This window comes from Pinus tabuliformis, chromosome 3_1, assembly GCF_031772625.1.
Source record: "Pinus tabuliformis cultivar Carrire ecotype Pingquan chromosome 3_1, CPIR1, whole genome shotgun sequence".
NCBI lineage: Eukaryota > Viridiplantae > Streptophyta > Pinopsida > Pinales > Pinaceae > Pinus > Pinus tabuliformis.
The window spans coordinates 898,455,332-898,475,113 of record NC_142301.1 but is presented as its reverse complement, the minus strand read 5'-3'; positions in this window follow the sequence as shown (position 1 = coordinate 898,475,113).

The following is a 19,782-nucleotide window of genomic DNA, read 5'->3' as shown; positions in this document are numbered from 1 at the left end:
GTGGGCTAGGTTCTCTCAGTTCTTGGCCTTCTTATGTTGTTTCTTATTGAGTAATTCCTTCTTGGTTCCTTTTCTATGTTTCCTGTAGGTTTGACAGAGTTTCCTATAGGATGGCCTCTGCTTCCTCTAGGATGGCCTCTGATTCCTGTAGGTCTACTTGTGTCTCCTGTAGGAGACATTTTCCCTTTGATGAGGCTAACCTTGTGACAGGCCTCCTAACATAGGTAACTAGAGACTTGTGAGAAGCTTTTTTTGATGATCCTTCTCCTTCATTTTTCTTTAGAGGGGCTGCCTTATCTTGTTTCTTTGGTGAATCCTCAATGACAATTGGAGTTTTGGTGGGGGTTTGAGGTCTTCCTTGTCTAATCCTAGTGCTCTTTCTTATCCTGAAGTACAGTGGGGTTTGTATTTCATTGTAGGCTTTGGGGATACCCTTGGTGATTCTTCTTCCTCTTTGTCTTGAGTTGTAGACCTCTATTCATCCTTCTGTCCTCTTTCCACTTTTCCATTTTATTTCTCATCCTCTTCTTTGTCTCCTCCTTCCTCTTCTTTTTCTTCCTCTATTTCTTCACTCTTCTCATATGTTTCTTCTTTTGTTTCCTCCTCTGTCTCTTCTTCATTTTCCTCCTCTATTTCTTGTTCAATATCCTCCGCTATTTCTTCTTCTTTTTCCTCTTCTGTTTCTTCTTCTCCCTCACTAGGAGTAGGGCTTCTGTCATATTCAATAACTTGAATTTCTCCTTCGTCCTGCATTTCTATAAATGTTGTCCATGCAATAGGGAGTCTTAAGTTTTGTAGAGCATCTTCAAGGATGAGTTTGATCAACTGATTATGGGCTAGTTGTTGATGTTTTCCCTCTTGCACTTTGATGCTCATGTCTATCATTGATTGTAGAAGAAAGTAGGATACACTCAATCTGTTATGGCGAGGTAGTGCAGTGATTCTTCTTATAACCTCAGGGGCAATTGCTACTGATAAACCCTTCAGAACAGCAGTGACATTGGTCCTAGTGAGGGGTATGAGTGAGAGGGAAAATTCTCTAGCCACATCATCATCGTATCCTCTTATCCTCTCAAAGAACCCCATCCATTGACGTCTTGTGAAGATTTCCACCACAGCAGAATACTAGTGGATCCTTGTTGTGTTTGTGGGTTCTCTCTTGTTGAAACCTCATGTCATATTTCCCTGGTAATTATAGAGGCTTGTGTGGACATAGTTGAAGAATTCTGGTCGATGAGGAAGTTTTGAATTTTAACTTTTAGTAATCATGCAATACAATTCTTCTATTCTGAGATGGACTACGAATTCCTAACCAAATTGAGGATTTTCTTTTCTCTTTTCAAATGGAAAATATGGAGGGTATGGCTCCTACCTTAGTTTGCTACGTTCTAGTGAGGACAACCCTTGATTTGACCTCCCTTAGTGCCCATTGATAGCTCTGTAGGCTGATTCCTCTATATCCTATAGGCTTCCTGTAGGTTTCCTGCACTGTAGATGTTGATTGTATCCTATAGGTGCTATTTCAGGAAGGCAAAGAGCAACCTCTTTTCTCAATGAATTATCGAAGTTGATTTTTCTTTCTTTGTATGGGAATAAATGTTTTATTTCCATATATGGATGATCGTGTGGGGTGGTGTGCTGGCTATCTAAGTACGAGCACCTCCTTTTGGACCATTGGTCCCACTATCAGTCCATCATTCCACCTTACCTCGTAATTATCTCCCACTCCTATCCTCCATAATTTAACCATTTTTGGCTTTATTCCCTTTTCTTTTGATTTGACTCTTGCCACATGTGGAGTGGTCTAACTCTTTTCTTCTCGTCGACTGGCCGAAGGTGGCCAAGTTAACTGGCCACCTTTACTTATAAAATCAACTCTCACATAATCCTACAATTTTAATCATATCGTACTAATGAGAGCACATCATTAAGATGACATACGTGTGGGTAAGGTGCTTCGTTGATGATGCATGCTGGAGAGTGGTGCCTCTTTGTTGTGCTTTTCAATCTACATATTTTCACTATGTATTTGCCTCTTTTGATGCTTGTTCCTTTTGATGTGCAAGTGCTGGACCTTGTTGCTGGTGATATTCTTGTTGCTACTAAGCTCTAGAGGAGCTTCTTCATCCTTGTAGTCCCATTCTTGAAGATGGCTGCAATCTCTGTGGTTTCGTTTATGGGATAGGTTACTACATGATTTCCTATAGGATGTCTACAGGATGTCTTGTAGCTACCTCTCCCTTAAACTTTCATACTTATCCTCAAATCTGAAGCATAAGGGATGTTGAGATGAGTGGAGAAGGGTTGTAGGGAATGGTAAGTGAGGGATGTTTCCTTTGGGTATGATTCCTCTTTCCCTCTTCTCTCTCTTTTCTGTTTGTTCTTCTCTTCCTTTTTTCTTTTGTAATCTATATATTTTTAATTGATTTCTTTGATGGATGCATGGGTGACATGGTGATGAAATGAATGGCTATGGTGTGGTGAAGTAAATGGTTTTTCATCCAAACATAGGCTTGTGTCATCATCTTGCTCTCGGACTTCCCTTCTTGTGGTTTTCAAGGTCACTGTCATTCCTATAGGAAACTCCTTTAGGATTACAGGGAATCCTGTAGAAAACACAGAGTTTGTGTGAGATGAGCTGGAGGGGTTTATAGATGGAAGACTAGGTGAATAGTGGAAGAAATGAGATGGGTGGATTAAAACATGGCTCTTGTAGTTCCTAATATCCTTCTCATGCTATGTTTATCCTCCTCTTGTTGACCTGCAAAATATAATTTACATCTTTTGTATATTTTCTTTTTTCTCTTTTTTTTTTTTTTTTAAATAGTTAGTTTGCTTCCAAGGAGGTTTTCATCCTAGTTGCCTGCCCTGGGTGCCTCAAAAGAGGTTTTCACCCAAAGATCTTTCTATTTCCCCCCCCCAAAAAAAACACCCTTGGGCCGCCTCAAGAGTTTTTCAACCCACCAGTGGGACTCAGATGCCTCATGGAGGTTTTCACCTCAGTCTCTTTATTTTTCTCTTTTTTTTGTTTTTTCTTTCCTTCTTTTCTTCAAGGACTTGGTGGGGTGATATCTAAGACTTTCTCTACCACCATCACTATCTCGCTGATTCTATTGATGAATTATTGCTTTAACAAGGGCTTCTTGTAGATCTTTAATCTATATCCATTTACAAGCAAAGGCATAGCCTTTGCATCAATGGTTCTTATCTACACAACACCATTATCATGACACTTTTCTATTACATAAGGCCCTAACCATCTAGTCCTTAACCTTCCTTTAAAATCCTTGTACCGGGAATCATACAACAAAACCGAATCACTTTCTTGAAACTGTTTGTCTTTTATATTCTTGTCATGCCAAATTTTCCTCTGAACTTGAGTCACCTATGTGTGCAGGAGGGCCTACATCCTAAATTCATCTAACCCATTCAGCTGGAGTAATACTTCTTGTTGTGATCTGGTGATATCCAGATCCAGTTGTGCTGCCATCCTTAAGGTGTTGTATTCAAATTCAATGGATAGTAGGGCTTTCTTCCCATAGACCAACTCATAAGGAGTGAAGCTAGTGGTTGTCTTCCAGGTGGTATTGTAGGACTAGGTGGCCTCAAATAATCTGTCTGCCCAATCCTTTCTACTGTTGCTAATCACATTGGTCAGAATTCCTTCCAATTATCTATTGGTTACCTCCACCTACCCATTAGCCTGTGGATGGTAAGGAGTGGATGTTCTAAGCTTGATCTTGTGCTGGCTTAACATATTTTCAATCATGTGAGATGAAAATTGACTACCTTGATCAGTGACCAATTATAAAATGCATTTTCCCTTAAGAATTTAGCCACCTTTTCTTCTATTGCTACTTTGATGGCTTTGGCTTCAGCCCTCTTGGTTAAGTAGTCAGTGCACACAATGATGTATTGCTTTTGTTTGGATGGAGGGTCAATGGGCCTGATGAAATCCATGCCCCACTTATCAAATGGCTCAAAAGTCACTTGAGGTTTCAGAGGCATCTCATCTCTTGGGGTAGGTTTCCCTATCCTTTGGCACCGATCACACTGACTGGTATACCTCCTCACGTCTTGGTGAAGAGTAGACCAGTAATAACCATCTTTTAATACCTTGAATGCTATTCTTTTGGTTGGAAAGTGACCTCCACAAGGCCCATCGTGACAGGGCAGAAGGATGTCGAAGACTTCCTCCTCCGTGACACATCTTCTTAGAATTTGATCCAAACCTAGCTTAAAGAGATTGCCCCCAATCCAAATGAATGGGGAGCTCTTTCTTATGATCCTGCTCTTTTTCTTGGAGGACAAGTTTGGTGGAAACTGTGCAGACACCAAGTAGTTGCTATGTCAACAAACCATGGAGATAGAACTGAAATGGCTAACAAATTTTCATCTGGTAATTGATCATAAACCATTCCTTCCTCCCTGTAGGCAAAGTCAATCTGGATAGAAATCTGCAACAACATTCTCCTTGCTAGGTTTATCAATAATAGTTAAATCAAAATGTTGCAATAAAAGTAACCATCTAATAATTCGGCCATTTATATCAGGTGTATTCATCAAGTATTTAATTGCAGCATGGTCATTATGTACAAATGTTTGGTACTTGGTAATGTAATTCTTAAAGTTATTCAATGAATGCACAATAGCTAGGACCTCTTTTTCAGTCACTGTGTAGTTCAACTTGTCTTTCGACAGATTCTTACTGATGAAGTAAATGGCATAAGGTAGCTTGTCATCTATCTAGCCTAGAGATGCTCCTATAGATTTGTGAGAGGCATCAGCATGAATATGAAAATGAAGAGCCCGATTTGGGCCTCAGAGAATAGGTGTAGTAGTCAACTTGTCCTTTAGGGTGTCCAAGGCTTCTTGACATCTTTCTGACCATAAAAATTCGAAGTCTTTGACCAATAACCCAAATAAAGGAGAATCTAACTTGTTGAAATCTTTTATAAATCTCCTATAGTATCTGGCTAAACCTAAAAAAATTCTAACATCCCTATGTTCTTACGAAGTCAGGACCCTTTTGATGATGGCTATCTTATTTGGATCTACCTGCAATCCTTCCTAGGATATTGAGTGACCTAGAATAGTCCCTGCAATCATCAAAAACTCACATTTTCCTAGACTAAGGGATAAGTTCATTTCAATGCATTTTTTCAGCACCTTACCCAGGTTAGAGAGAACTTTATGAAAATAACACCCGTAGGGTGTAAAGTCATCCATATAAATTTCTACTGCATGATGGACCAGCTCTGCAAATATACTCAGGACTACCCTCTAGAAAGTGGTAGGGGCATTGCATAGACCAAAAGGAAGGACCCTATAAGAGAAAGTACCCCAAGGACAGGTGAAGGTGGTTTTATCCTGGTCCTCTAGGCTAATTTGGATTTTATTGTACCCACTGAACCCATCTAAGAAAGAGAAAAACATTTTCCCTGCCAGGCCATCTAACACTTGGTCAATGAAAGGTAGAGGGAAATGGTCCTTCTTTGTTGCTTTGTTTAACTCTCTGTAATCAACACAAATCCTCCACTTTCCATTTTTCTTTGGAACCAACACCAAAGGAGACACCCACTCACTATCCGAGATAGGGTAGATGAATCCTGCATCTAGCAACTTTTGCAACTCTTCTTTGACTATATCCTTGAGAGCTGGATTCATTCTATTTTCGGGTTGTCGGACTAGTTTGCAAGCTTCTTTGATATAAATCTAGTGAGTACACACTGAGGGGTGAAATCCCTTCATTTCTTTGTAATTCCAAGCAAAGGCATCCAAATTCTCTCTTAGCATATTACATAACTCTTCTTCTTGGCATGCAGAAAGAGAGGGGTTGATTTTCAATGTTATTTCAGGGCCAAATTCTATTGTCTTGACATGAGTAGGGTTTGAATCAGCTAAGAATAGATCAATCTGATGGTTGCTCTTGGTTTCCTTCACTATTTCCTCCAGAGACATGGTGTTGGGAGTTGGATTTTGGAGGATGTGTTCAATCAAATCATCTTCATTAGGCTATCTTCCTCCCATGGCAGTTTCTAGGGTATAAAGTTGGGCAGAGTATACTTCATCTTCTTCCTCCTCTTCTAGCCATAAAGGTAAATCATGTTCTAGAGATGGCTGAGAAGGAGGCTACAAGACCAACCTCTTGGATAGATGCCCATTTTTTATGGTCATGTTTCTAGCCCTGCAGCTGATGTAGGCATCAGGAGTGGCTAACCAAGACCTCCCAAGTATGACAGGATAACCATTAGATTTGGTCTTAGGCAAGAGAACTAAGAAGTCTACAAGGTACTCCTAGGAGTCAATGGAGACCATTGCATCCTCAACAATCCCCTTAGGGGCTACTGTGGATTGGTCTGCAAGCTGCAAGACTGTCATGGTTTTTCTTAATGAACCCTAGAGATTTAGCTTAAGCATGGTGTCCTTAGTCATTGCATTAATGGCAAACCCAAGATCAATCAAGGTATGTGGGACAATGGTGCCATTGATGTGTACATCTACTACAGGGCTTCCACGGTCTAAATACTTTGGGAAAATTACCTACCCTAGCATCAAGTCAGACAACTGTCCAATGACATTAATGGTAGGGGTGTATCTTTTTCGCCTCCCTAGATGTTTGAAACAATTATCTTTAATCAGTTTGTTGTAAATAGGTACATCCTTAATATCTTGGAGAAGTTGGGTTTTGAAACATATATTTTTCAATTCACCTAGAAGTTCATTCTCTTCTGGGTTATGCTGGATAGGATGGGTTAATCTTTCAGGAAAGGGTGGTGGATTCACTCTAGGCATACTTTCCTTTCTTTCCTCCTCACTCTCCCTAGGCGAGGATCGAGGTTGATTATCCAGGATCACTCTCCCAAATATAAGGTTGATTTCCTGAATTTCCATAGCATAAGCAAGGTAGGTTGTCTCTCCAATGTAGACCTATTGTGCCCGTTTATTGTTCGGTTTTGGGTTTGGTTGGGTAGGAATATGAGGTTGTTTAGGTGGAGCAGGCTGTAAAAGATATGGTTGAGCAGGAGGTGAATGAAATAAAGCTGGAGCATTTTTGTATGGGGGCCTCCACCCCTAGGGTGGTGCATTCCACTGAGGTTGGGGAGGAGTATATGGCTGAAATGGTTGGGTGGTCAGCTGGGAATGGTACTGAGGTGCATAAGACCAGGGAGAAGGTGCAGACCGGGAGCGATGAGCAGGGGGGCCTCAGAGGGAATGGATGTATTTTGGTTAGGGTTGTAATATGCATAAGATGAACCTTGCATGCCATATTGGTATGGTTGAGGCCTAGGAGGCCCCCTTTGATTTATGTAGCAGAGTTGTTCAGTCACCCCTTCAGTTCCCTAATACACAAATTTTAGTCCAAGAAGAGAAGGGAACTTGTCTGTGGAGTGGTTTTCTTCACTGACCGAGCAGTTTTCTATAAGGTTTAATGGAAATTCATTCCTAGGGTGCCTCCTTGTGCATCTAGGGCAGAAGATGGCTAATGCTCTCTCTACTTCCTCCTGCTTCCTCTTGATTTTCATAGTGTCCATCTCTAGGGAAAGGGTTTGCATCATTTCACTCTTAAAATCTTCCAACATGTTTCCAATTTCATTTTTATAGATGTGTTGGAAGAGGATGAGTTGGCCACTGTTTGACTAACACTACCCTTTTTCTTAACTGCCCTAGAATGGTTCTTAAAAATAGTCTTGATATCTTCATAGTGTAGTTGGTAGATGTCCCTTCTTGATAGCAGGTTTTAGGGTATCCAGTAGATCTTCCCTTATCCCCCTAAGTAGGAATAGCTTAAGTGACTCAGGATCAAGTGTGCACCTGGCCCTTTTATATGTGAGGTGGAATCTTTCCTCATAATCCTCTAAGGACTCATCATGCCCCAAGGTCATTCTAAAGATTTCCTGTTTGTTGTATTTGGACTTGTAGTAGTCCCTATACTTGTTGTTGAAATCTTGTTGCATCTGACCCCAAGTGGTGATACTATCCCCAGGTAAACCCATGAACCAACACAGTGCTGCATCCTTAAGAGTGGATGGAATAATTTCAACATCTGATCATCAGTGGTGTAATCATAAGTTCTGCATATGACAGTAAATTCAAACAGGAAAGTATCTAGATCTTTTGAGGTCAGGCCATGGAAGTGAGGAAGAGAAGAGGGGCTTATGTTTTTCATCTTGGCATCCCCATTGGTTTCTCTGATGGGAAAAGCACCCTCAATCCTTTCTCTATCTCCCATTTCATTTCTATTTTTATTCATTATATCAGTTGGAATGGATTCTTCTTCTTCCCCTATAGGCTCTTCAAAAATATCAGGTTTTTTGCCTAAGGGGTCCTCTAATTCACAACCACCAAAGAAGAGGGAAGGTTGGATTTTTGAAGTGGTGGGGATATTTGGTAGAAATTTTCCTAAGTTATCCCTATTCCTACGAGGCATGAAAGAAGTGTTTGGTTTTCTTTTTTTCTCAAGCTTTAAGACTAATTGCAGAATAGAAAATAAAAACTGAATTGAAACTAACTGCTGAATGAAATCACTTGCAGAATGGAAAGGAAAGAAAACCAACTTACAACTATCTTGCAAAAACAAAACTAATAGAAAAATGAAAGAGATAATAAATGGAAGGAATAAAGTAGAAATCACATCTACTTGGACACCTCCCCGGCAACGGCGCTACCAACTCCTCGAGCTACCAACTTTACTTCATCAACCCAGGGTTTGCACAAACTTGGAGGTGACAATGTTGTATACACAAATAGATGCAATTAATCCACTCTTTGTCACTGCTAAGCTGGGCAATAGACCACTAGTGTTTCTCAAACCAACCTTCTATTGATTTAGAAGAAGCTTGATTACCATCTGAGAAAGGAGAATTTTACCCTAATTAAGAGGATTGAAATTCTACATACTACAGTAAAGAAAGACTGAAATAGATGCCTAAATAACACAACTCATCTAGCTATTTGTTAAGATTCCTTACTTCAGAAGAATGCTAATATAACACATGTGAAATTTTAACTAAGCATAAGCATGCAATCTGATCTAATCAAACTTTGTGCACATGAATAAGCATAACAACCTTTTTCTTTCTCTCTTTTGTGTGAAAACATTAGTGCTAATCCTTCTTGATTTTATGGTAGGTGGGTTAGATATGGAGAGAGATGGTTGGGATGTGTCATATGGCTTGGGAGGAAAGCAAGGGTATTCTCCTAGGTTTCGTGATGCATTTCTCACAAATCGGGCTGAAAAAAGGCCAGTACAGGGCATCTTACAAGATATCTACATGATGTCCTAATTTAGCTACAAGATCCCCTGTTTTCCTACAGGAATAGGTTGAAAGCATAAGGAGTGATTTTTATAGTGGTATGGAGCTTAGGGAGGTGAGTGATGGTAGGAATAAGGCAAGGAAGTGGTTAGGACTCACTCAAAACTCAAACCGAAGTTGGATGATGGTTGGATTTTCTCAAAAAGCATGGCAAGCTATCCTTGTGAAATGATAACTCAGTTTGTGAACATAGTGGACTTTGGCGATCATGGGTGGGTATGGTTTGGTTGAGCCTGATGATATGAGGTCTTCCTGCAATATTAAAACTCCTGGAATGTATACATTATTGTTGGCATTTATCCATAATTCATTTCAAAACAAGAAAGGTTTACATCAACATAGTAAAACAAAATTTCATCATTTATTTGCCTAGTTCATGCATGGAAATGCTTGAAGCATATTATGAAAGCCCCATGAAATCTAATCCAAATCTTAAGATATCAAAAATTACAATTGCAAGTTGTCTCTTAAAACTGAAAGATGTTGACCTAATTAGCAGAAAAACCCTAAATTCCATAAGAAACCAAAATTCTGTCTTTTTGGGTTGAATGAGAGTTTTTCCTCAAACCATGGCCCCTGAAGGGAGGAATGAGGAACGATAGATAAGTTATCAAGAATTTTTATATTTCTTTATCTCTCTAAAGATATTTTTAAAGCTATGCACAAATGGAAGCAAACTAATCAAATTCGCTAATACTTGCAATGTAACAATGACAAAATGAATTCAACAAGTAATATATGAAATAACCGAAGCATACAAGTATAGTAAGAGGAACCTTTGCTGCTAGGGTTGGGCCCTAACCCAAGAGCTTCATCCCTCTAAGTCAACTTAGTGCTAGATCAAGGGAATGTTCATTTTCATTAACATATCAAAAAATACATAACAGTGTTTTGCCACAATCCTTCAACTCGATAATGCTTAGTTATCTTGCATAACAAATCTGAATCCTAATGAGACTCTAGGCCTCCTTTTTATAAAACTGAAGTTTCCAACAACTTCCTTAAATCTAGGGAGGCTTTTCTCCCAATCTCAAGATAAACTGGTTCTTTAACTATCATCGGCTCCACTGCCAATGATCCACATGACTCGGCTGCCTGCAACTCCGAGATGGTGTGATTTGATTGAGGGATCTTCGAATGAGTGAGGACATAATGAGGAAGGTCCGTCTCCTATAATCTCTCCTTCTTGTCTCATTCAAGTTCCTACACCTTAATTAGCCATAATTTTCCATAATTTTCTCCCAAAAACCTACAATCAATGCACATTACACTAGTAGACATACATCTTACTTTTACTCATCTCATTAAGTAAAATATAATTAAAACATGTAAGGAATTATGAGAAGAGTTGATTTTAGTAACCTTGGAGGTGTATTAACATCCATATATTTTACCCAATGATGCGCCTCATCACAAATCCACTGCTCATATGGAGGTTATTATTTCATGTTGACTCCTGGAGAGAAAATGTGAAAAAATGCCATCCACATGTCAAATTATGTGATTAGCATCTTTGGCCCTCTAGGGAATCTTTCTAGTAGCTTGAGCTTCTTAGGTTCATGGTTCCACATCTCTGTCTAGGAAAGGTCCCGCCTTGGTCAAGCATCCATTGGCTCGCGGTTCCACCCCTAAGTTTCACCTCTACCCTCCGCCTCATTAGTCCGCCCATTCCTCCTGTCAAATCAGAAAAGGTTGGGTTAAATAGTACCGCAACCAAAGATTTACCAACACCACCACCTTGGCACATTGATTAAGGTGATTAGATTGAGGTGAGGAGGTCGGGGGTTCCAATCTTGCCGACCCCCACCTTGGCACGTTTTTTTAACAGTTGGTTAAAATGACGCATTTTTGTTTGAAACTATGTGGCATTTGTGGTAACCTCTAACCATTACCCTTCATTACAATGCATTGCATATGGTGTAGCTTTGTTTCTATTATATTTTGTGAGACCACCCAATCGGGCTTGGCCACATGTGTCAGGTGGGTTTGAGCCCCGCCAGTCTTGACCCCTAGTTGTTTAAGGGTTGGTCCTTTGGTGGGTGGGGTCCGCACCACATGGCTCTAACCCAACCTTAATATATATATGTTGTATCAAAATAGAGTGGGGGTGGTAGGGGTGACATCTTTCCCCCCTTTTTTTGTTATTATTTTTTTTTGTTTTTAACATATATAGGTCATTGTTTTGTTTTTGCCGAAAATAGGGGTTCTTAGAAAAATTAAGTATATGACAAATTCACTCACTTTTGGGATCCAAGTTGCATGCCCCAGACTCAGTAAATTTGTAGGATCATTAAACCTTGCCTACATTCCCACTTTGACCAAATTTTTTACCAGCTCTATCTCCCTCATACAAACTCAGTTTGGAGTTATGTTCACACCGTTGGAATTAGGGTGACGAGCAATACGATCTCGTCCTAGTTTCACATCAATATGACAACTTTGGTTTTTGAGCTATTTATGGATTCTGAGCATGTCTGGAGCCACCTGGATCAGTACAAGAATGATAATACATGGTTGTACAATGACATCAATAAGCCCATATATGGCTGAAACATGTCTTACATTACTCTCTCTAAATGCATGCATGGCTTAAGAATTTCCCATCATGAAAAGTATGAGACTATACATGAATAATATATGAATTACATGGTTGTACCAACAATTCCAACAACCCATACATATTTGCACCAACTCTTAAGAATCACTATAGAACACATGCCAATCATGGCTCATAACTCTATGACCAAGACGAAATGTCCTATGATGAGAATAAATGGTTTCATGAGAAAATTATAAGGCTTCATCAATGAAATATTCAACTGGTAAAATGACACAAAGACTTCATACATGGCTTAAATATATCTCCCGCTACTGTGATGGCTAACAAACACTCCCATGCATGAATCAACCAGTAGACCCAAGTGATAAAGCCAAAAGTCGCATGGCTAAAACAAACACTCACTACAATGCATACCATAAACAAGCATATGACATATATGATTAGAAATAAGTGCCCTACATACTAAAAAGATAATGAAAATATATATCACATGATAGACACGTGTCAGCCTCTCCAAATCACCATCCATAGATCAAGATTTCATCACCAACAATCGAAAATACATAACAATGCTCAGTGGCTAAAAAACAACATATTTCATCAACATCATGAATGCTCTTTTCAACATGAGATCCCTCTACAACACGTCTACAACATCAAGGCACTAATAAGCATGACAATAACTCCAAACATGTTCAATCTCCCTATACAAATATCAGGTCACCTCCATCAAGTAGTAGGTCAGCTTCAGAAGTGAGCATGAGACAACGTGGCAACTATATTCAAACTCCTTAACACCATGATAAACTACTACGACACTATGACATCATGATATACATCAGGAATGCATCAATACAAGCATATGAATCATGATATTCATCAGGTGACATCAATAGAAACATCAACATGCCAACATTGAAAAATTAACATTAATTAGGGGTCCAAAACTATCAGGAAAAAACATAAATATCAATGTGTTAAATAGTGTGTAAATTTAAAAATCTATGGTTTGTTGGTTAAGTCTATAGTGGATATCAAGGAAATTAGCTTCAATTTTAACACGACTAAGGGTCATGCATATTCCCTAGATTAAAAAGACTCAATGTTAGACTACATATTCGAATGGAAATAGATGAGTAAACTTGCATGATGTTTAACTTACACGATGCACCATTCCTAATGTGACACATGGCATAGGTTCATAGGAGAGATGAGATTATGTCAGTAGGTGATATCAACATGGTGGCATGGTTTCGCTAGGCACTGCCATGTGGTAAGTGGATTTGGATCATTATGATTGGTCAATAGTTCAAATATTGGTGACATGTGGCACCCCTCATGAGTTTTCATGTGACATGATGATGTCATCATGTGAATGGCCATCAACCTTTAGGGCTAGGTAACATGGCATGGTAATATGGGATAAAATACCAATCCCTAATATCTCGGTCTCGTGGTCGACTCTTCATGTCCTGGGACCACATAGTTACATACAAATACATATCACTAAGCTCCACATAAAACACAATTAAAGACACAATGAACTAATATGAGTTCAGTGGTGGATAAGCTCTATAGTTAATTTGTATGATTGGTTATGTTGGAATATGGTTCATTGTTAGTCTACATTTGAGACCAAGAGGCATCATTACGGTGTTTTCTTATCATTGAGATGGACAATGATGCTCATCATAGTTACAGTGGTATCCAAAAGAGCCCAAGGGGTATCATTTTTGTAGCTATCATTTTATCTTGCAGAGACTAAGCAAATCATTGTTATAATCTTAATTATGCTAAGACCTAGAGGCATCATTGTAGTGTTCATTGGACAAACCCGAGAAGCATCGTTGTAGTGGTCGAGCTTGAGAGGCATCGTTGTAATGTTGATTGGATAATATTGAGAGGAATCATTGTAGTGTTGTTCAAAAAAACTCAAGTGACATTATTGTTTTTGTTATAGTGTTCTTTACCCAGGCCACAAAATGGTTGACAAGTTGATACATGTAAGCAGTGATATATATATATGAACATTGCTTGTGGATCAACCACGGGTCAAAGCTTGGCACTCTCTCTTTGAAGGCTGGAAATGATGACAAAACAAATTTTGCAAAATGTTATGTCAAGTAACATAGTGCAGGTCTATTGGTTTCGGGTCTGTGTTGTGTTCGTTGAGACCCAGGTTCAAGCCCCAATGATTGTTAACTTAAAAACTGTTTTTTTTATTCTTGCTACCAATGTTCATTTTTTCAAATTATTAGTGAGCCGTGAATAGTCATTTTGTATATTTGATGTCGAAAAGTGCCCATTTTTTAAAACGCATATTGAATGGGAAATTTTCTAGAATGATTAATTTTATTTTATTTTATACATTTTGGGAGGTTTCTTGGTTGATTTGAAGTCCAAATTTTATTTTGGAAAAATCATGATGATAAGGGTTAGTGACGAATAATTTTAAAGGCATAAGGAGCCTTAATATTTTATTATTAATGTTAAAAATCAGTGGTATGTGTTTTGGAATTTTATTAGAAAGTTGTAATTGATGTTGATTATAAGAAAATAAGTGGTTTCAAGATGGTTTTTATGTGATTAGATTGATACGCAAGTTGGAACAGAGTTTCATTAGGGTATAACAGGAGGTTTATAGCATATAACAATAGTATACTATTCCAAATGAAGATTTATATTTTAAGAGAAGGTGGATCTAGCTTGAAATATTTTGAAAATAGGTCCACAAGAAGTTGAAAACATAGGTGGGTGCCTCCGCTAAGGTTGGATCCTACAACAAGTTGAAGCTTGCATATTATGAAGGTTGGTGCCTTGATCAGGTTGGAGCTCAGAGAAAGTCAAATATTACTCATCTTTGAGGTTAGTTCCTCAATAAGATGGTAGCCTATATTAAGTTGTTGCTTGCACATTTTCGAGGTTGGTGCCTCAATCAGGTTGTACCTGACTGCAAGTAGAAGTTTTCATATCTTGAAGGTGGGTGCCTCCAGCAGTCGATATCTACAAAAATATGTAATGAATTGAAGAAGAAGAAATTTGTGGTTTTCTCCCATATGTATTTCCATGTAAAAGCTTATATCTTCTTTTGTTGATGTGATGGATTCTGGATGTATTGCTGATGTGATGGTAGTTTCATGATGCATTGTTTTTTTTATTGATATGTTGCAAATGGTTATTATTAATTGCTATATAATTATTCATTAATGAAAAGTTGTGAAATGGGAAAATTGTTACCACACTGATTCACCCACCCACTCTTTAATGTGATCTTTGGTCCACCAAGTGGTATCAAAGTAGGTTTCCTTTAGGAATAGTTAAGTACTTGAAGGTGAAATCCTTGAAACATGTATCTATATGAATACCATGTCATACTCTTGGAAATTTAGTTGGAAGAATTTAAAAGGAAATTTGAAATCCTGACAAAACAATTGGGAGATACGAAAAAGAAGCTAAGAGATAGGGATCATGAAATTGTCCTTCTCAAAGAAGAAAGAGATGCAACAAGGTATCCAACTAAGGAAATTCAAAGAATTTAGAGTGAGATAAGAAGTATAAAACATTCATCCAGGTAGCACACATCATTTTATGTTTATTTCTATTTATGCCATGCATTTGTTCCTAGCGCAGTTAATTGCAATTATGCTTAAAGTCATATAAAATGTTTTCTATGCCATAATTTTGGAAATAATTCCAAGGAATGTAAAATCAATCAAAAGAAGGAAACAAAGCCATCTCAGATGTGGAAAGAGAAAAGAGAAATTTGTGGTCCCACACCATATGCTCAAAAGAAAGAAGGTAAGTGTTACTTGGATAGTGGCTACTCAAGAATTTTGGTAGATAGATGGAGGTAAAGGGAAGTTTGAAAATAAAGAATCTAGAAGAATCATAGGAGAAGAGATTGTTTGCATTGATAATGGATGAACCAATGCCCAAAATTTACTATATATAGAAGGTTTGAAACATAACCTTCTAAGCATCAGTCAAATATGTGATAAAGATTTTGATATAATATTAACTCCAAACAATGTGAGTTTAGAAATTTTGATGCAAGAAAATTTGTAGCAAAATCTATAAAGATAGATGGAAATATATTATCCTTGATATATAAAACACTAAAAAATGTTGCATTAGAAAGATGGATGAAAGTTGGCTATGCCATAAGATGTTGGGACACATCAGTTTTGACACATTGTTAAAAGTAATAATAATACAAGCCATCAAAACCATGCCCAAAATCTTAAAGCCTCACAATCATGTTTGTAAAGCATCTCAATTTTGGAAGAAAACTAGAATCTTCTTCAAAACGAAAGAGTACTAAACATCTCTGCGGACCAGCCAGGACATGCACCCTAAAGGGAGAAAGGTATTTCATGTGTTTTGTAGATTATTTCACAATAATTACTTGTGTTAGTTTTGTTGAAAAGAAATCTAAATGTTTGGAGATATTTAAGAATTTTTAGGCTTTGCTGAAAATGAAATGGATTTGAAGATTAAATGTTTAATGAAAGATAGAGGAGGAGATTTCACCTCCCATGAATTATATGAATTCTAGGAACATCATGCAATTAAGAGGAACTTAACAATTGTAAGAACACATTAGCACAATAGTGTGTCTAAATTAAATAATAAGACAATTCAAGATATGGTAAGATCTCTTCTTTTTGAAGCTTAGATGCTAGATTGATTATAGAGAGAGGAAATAAATATGGCTGTGTATATCTTCGATAGGGACCAAATCAGAGATAAAAGCACTAAAACCAGGCATGATATATGAAAAGGAAGATCAGCGATAGTTTAACACTTCAAAGTGTTTAGAATCAAATGTTACATCGAGGTGAATGAAGAAAAACTTCGGAAATTAGAAGCCAGGGTTGATGAAAGAATATTCCTCGGATATTCCTACTGAAGCAATAGATACATATGCTATAACAAAATAATACGAGAAGTTACTGAAAATATTGATGTAAATTTAGGTGAAACACTACCGCATAATGAAGTCCTACCTCACGCTTAGCCTAATCCTGTCATATTTCAAGAATCTATATCAGATGATAAATAATATGAAGAGTTTGAAGAGGATCAAAGAAGGGAAGATAAACCTTTACTACCCTCTAGTGCTGGAAGGAGGGCAACCAGTTGTACATGGCTGAAATTCCCCTCACACTCACTAATCAACCATCTGGTAAAGGTAGTAATTCACACTCCCTCTCACCTACAGGCGACTCTGCAGTTGGTTACCCCTCACCTCCCAGAATTGAACACGAGATTCCTTATCAACACCTTCTCTCCATTCATCCCATCACTGGCCAGTTCACGAAAACACTCAGACTGATCCCAGACATACAACACCTTCCATACACATCAGAGAAGTCAAAAGCCACTCCCACAGGAGTTGTTGTGTCATCAATGGAAGAATAAGTCCTTACCACACTTGAAGGTTTGGCAGAAGCTATTAAAGATGGAGAGGAACCTCCGGTCTTCCGGCAAGGTGAACAAGACACTCTTGTGATCTTGGGTTCAAACTCTGGTACAAGAGGTAGAGGGGAAGGTAGCGGAGGAGGTGGAAGTTGAGACGAACCAACACACTTCGAAAGAGAGGAAGAAGAAGAAGAAGAAGAAGAGATCTGGCTAACCCAAATTGTGAATGGATGACTCAGTGACCATTGGCTCTCCCGACTATTCTGCATAAGATGTCGAAGTGGATGGAGAGAATGAACATCATAGAAAATTTTAGGGGCGAATGTTCGCCCTTTGGCGAAATTAAGGGGTTTTAAATTTTTAGTGGGCGAATATTTTGTATCATAGCACATTTTTACAAGTCACCTCAAATAGCCCACCTTATTTTAAGGGATAGGGTAAAAAAGGTAAATTTAGCCCTTGAAACTAGGAGTTACAACCTTCCATTCGCCTATTTTCAAGAATAGGTTTTATTTAAGTGAATCCTATGGGCCAAATACAATATTTATAAAAGAGGTATGGTAAATTAATAAAAATATAAATAATGAGAGGTATGGTAAATAAATAAAACATTTTTTATATTTACTGCATAAGTCACCTTATATACATGCAAGGGTGTAAACAAATAAAAATATAAGTAAAGTGGAGGTATGGTAAATAAATAAAACGTCTTTTTATACTTACTCAAAAGGTATGTAAATAAATATAAATATAAATAAACTAGACGTATAGTAAATAAATAAAACCTCTTTTTATATTTAGTCCATAACCCTCGTTCTATTTATGAAGGCTCAAGAAAGAGGTTTTATTTAAGTGAATCCTATGGGCCAAATACCATATTTGTAAAAGTGGTATGGTAAATTAATAAAAATATAAATAAACGAGAGGTATGGTAAACAAATAAAACATATTTTTATATTTACTCCATAAGTCACCTTATATTTACATTTACGAACACTCAGAAAATGCGTTATATTTAGGTGAAACCTATGGGCAAAATACTATGGGACAAATACCATGGACTAGATTGTTATTAATACCATGTAAAAAACATTATTAACCATTAATAAAAATAAAAATGGCACATGGTATTGACCCATGGTATTCACCAAAATGGCACATGGTATTGACCCATGGTATTCACCTGGAATGTAGCCTATTTAAATGGGGAATTAAACCAGCATAGATCCATCTTTACTCTGGATCTACTAACCCCCGAGAGGTATCAAATATCGTGATATGCAAACTAGCATAGAGTGAAAAAATATTTGATCCCTTTTGGGGGTTGGTGGATCAAGAGTAAAAATGGATGTTGTAATTTAATGTATGTTAAACATTTTAGCTTGGTTAAAATAAAAAATAAAATAAAATTCAACAATTAATTTTATTAATTTTTATAAATTACTAATAGTAATTTTTAAGCTCCAGGTTTATGATAACCCATGGTATTGACCCATGGTAATACCATGGTATTCATGTGAGCATAGACTATTTAAAGGGGAAATTCTATCATCTTAGATCCATCTTAATTCTGGGTCGGATAAATAGATTTCATCCCCTTAAGAGTGGTAGATGTGGATTTAAGATGGATATAGGTTGGTTTTTATGATAATGAAGATATTAAATAGACTTAGGAAATTATATTGTAAAAACATCTTAAGGTGAATGGTTAAAGCATAAACATTGGACAAGTATATTTGTATACTTCTGTTTTAAACTGAAACAAATCTAGGGCTAAAAGGAATAGATTGATTGCACTAGTCATACTTCTATAACTTTCCAACATATGCTAGAGTAAACATTGTAATTTGGGTAATTTTTCTAACTGCAAACAGGAACATACTTGTGTATTGGCAGGGTGGTTACGAGGCCCCTAGAAGTGATGAATTTGAATTTTTCTTGGTTTTATATATAGTATTAGGGTTTTTCTCATGCTTTTTTTGAATGACACGGGTGAATTTTATCCTACACCCACTAGGTTATCGATATGTAATTTCACTAATTTTGATTTCAAAAGATATTTTAAAGAAATGCAATGATTTCATTTGTGTATTCAATAAACACAATATTCTAATGGAATTCTGCATTTGTGGTTTACCTATATGGACTCCATGGAGAAGTGTTAGTGGTGTGACATCAATTGTCCTCAAGCAGAGGCTTTAGTTTTACTCTTTTTGGAAGCAAATACTTTCTTCCAACATTTTTGAGTTCCATGAAAAATTTGAAAGTCCTAATAGTATTCAATTATGGGTTCAAGAGAGACATAGTATTCAATTATGGGTTAAAGAGATCCACACTGAATGATCTATCGGCCTTATCTTCACTTAGTTTAAGACTATTCACTTGGAGAGCCTGCATGTGCCCCCACTTCAAGAGCATAATAAAGTCATGTAGAACTTAGAGAAGCTATCTTTAATCTTTTAGTGAAGAATGGAAAAATGTTTG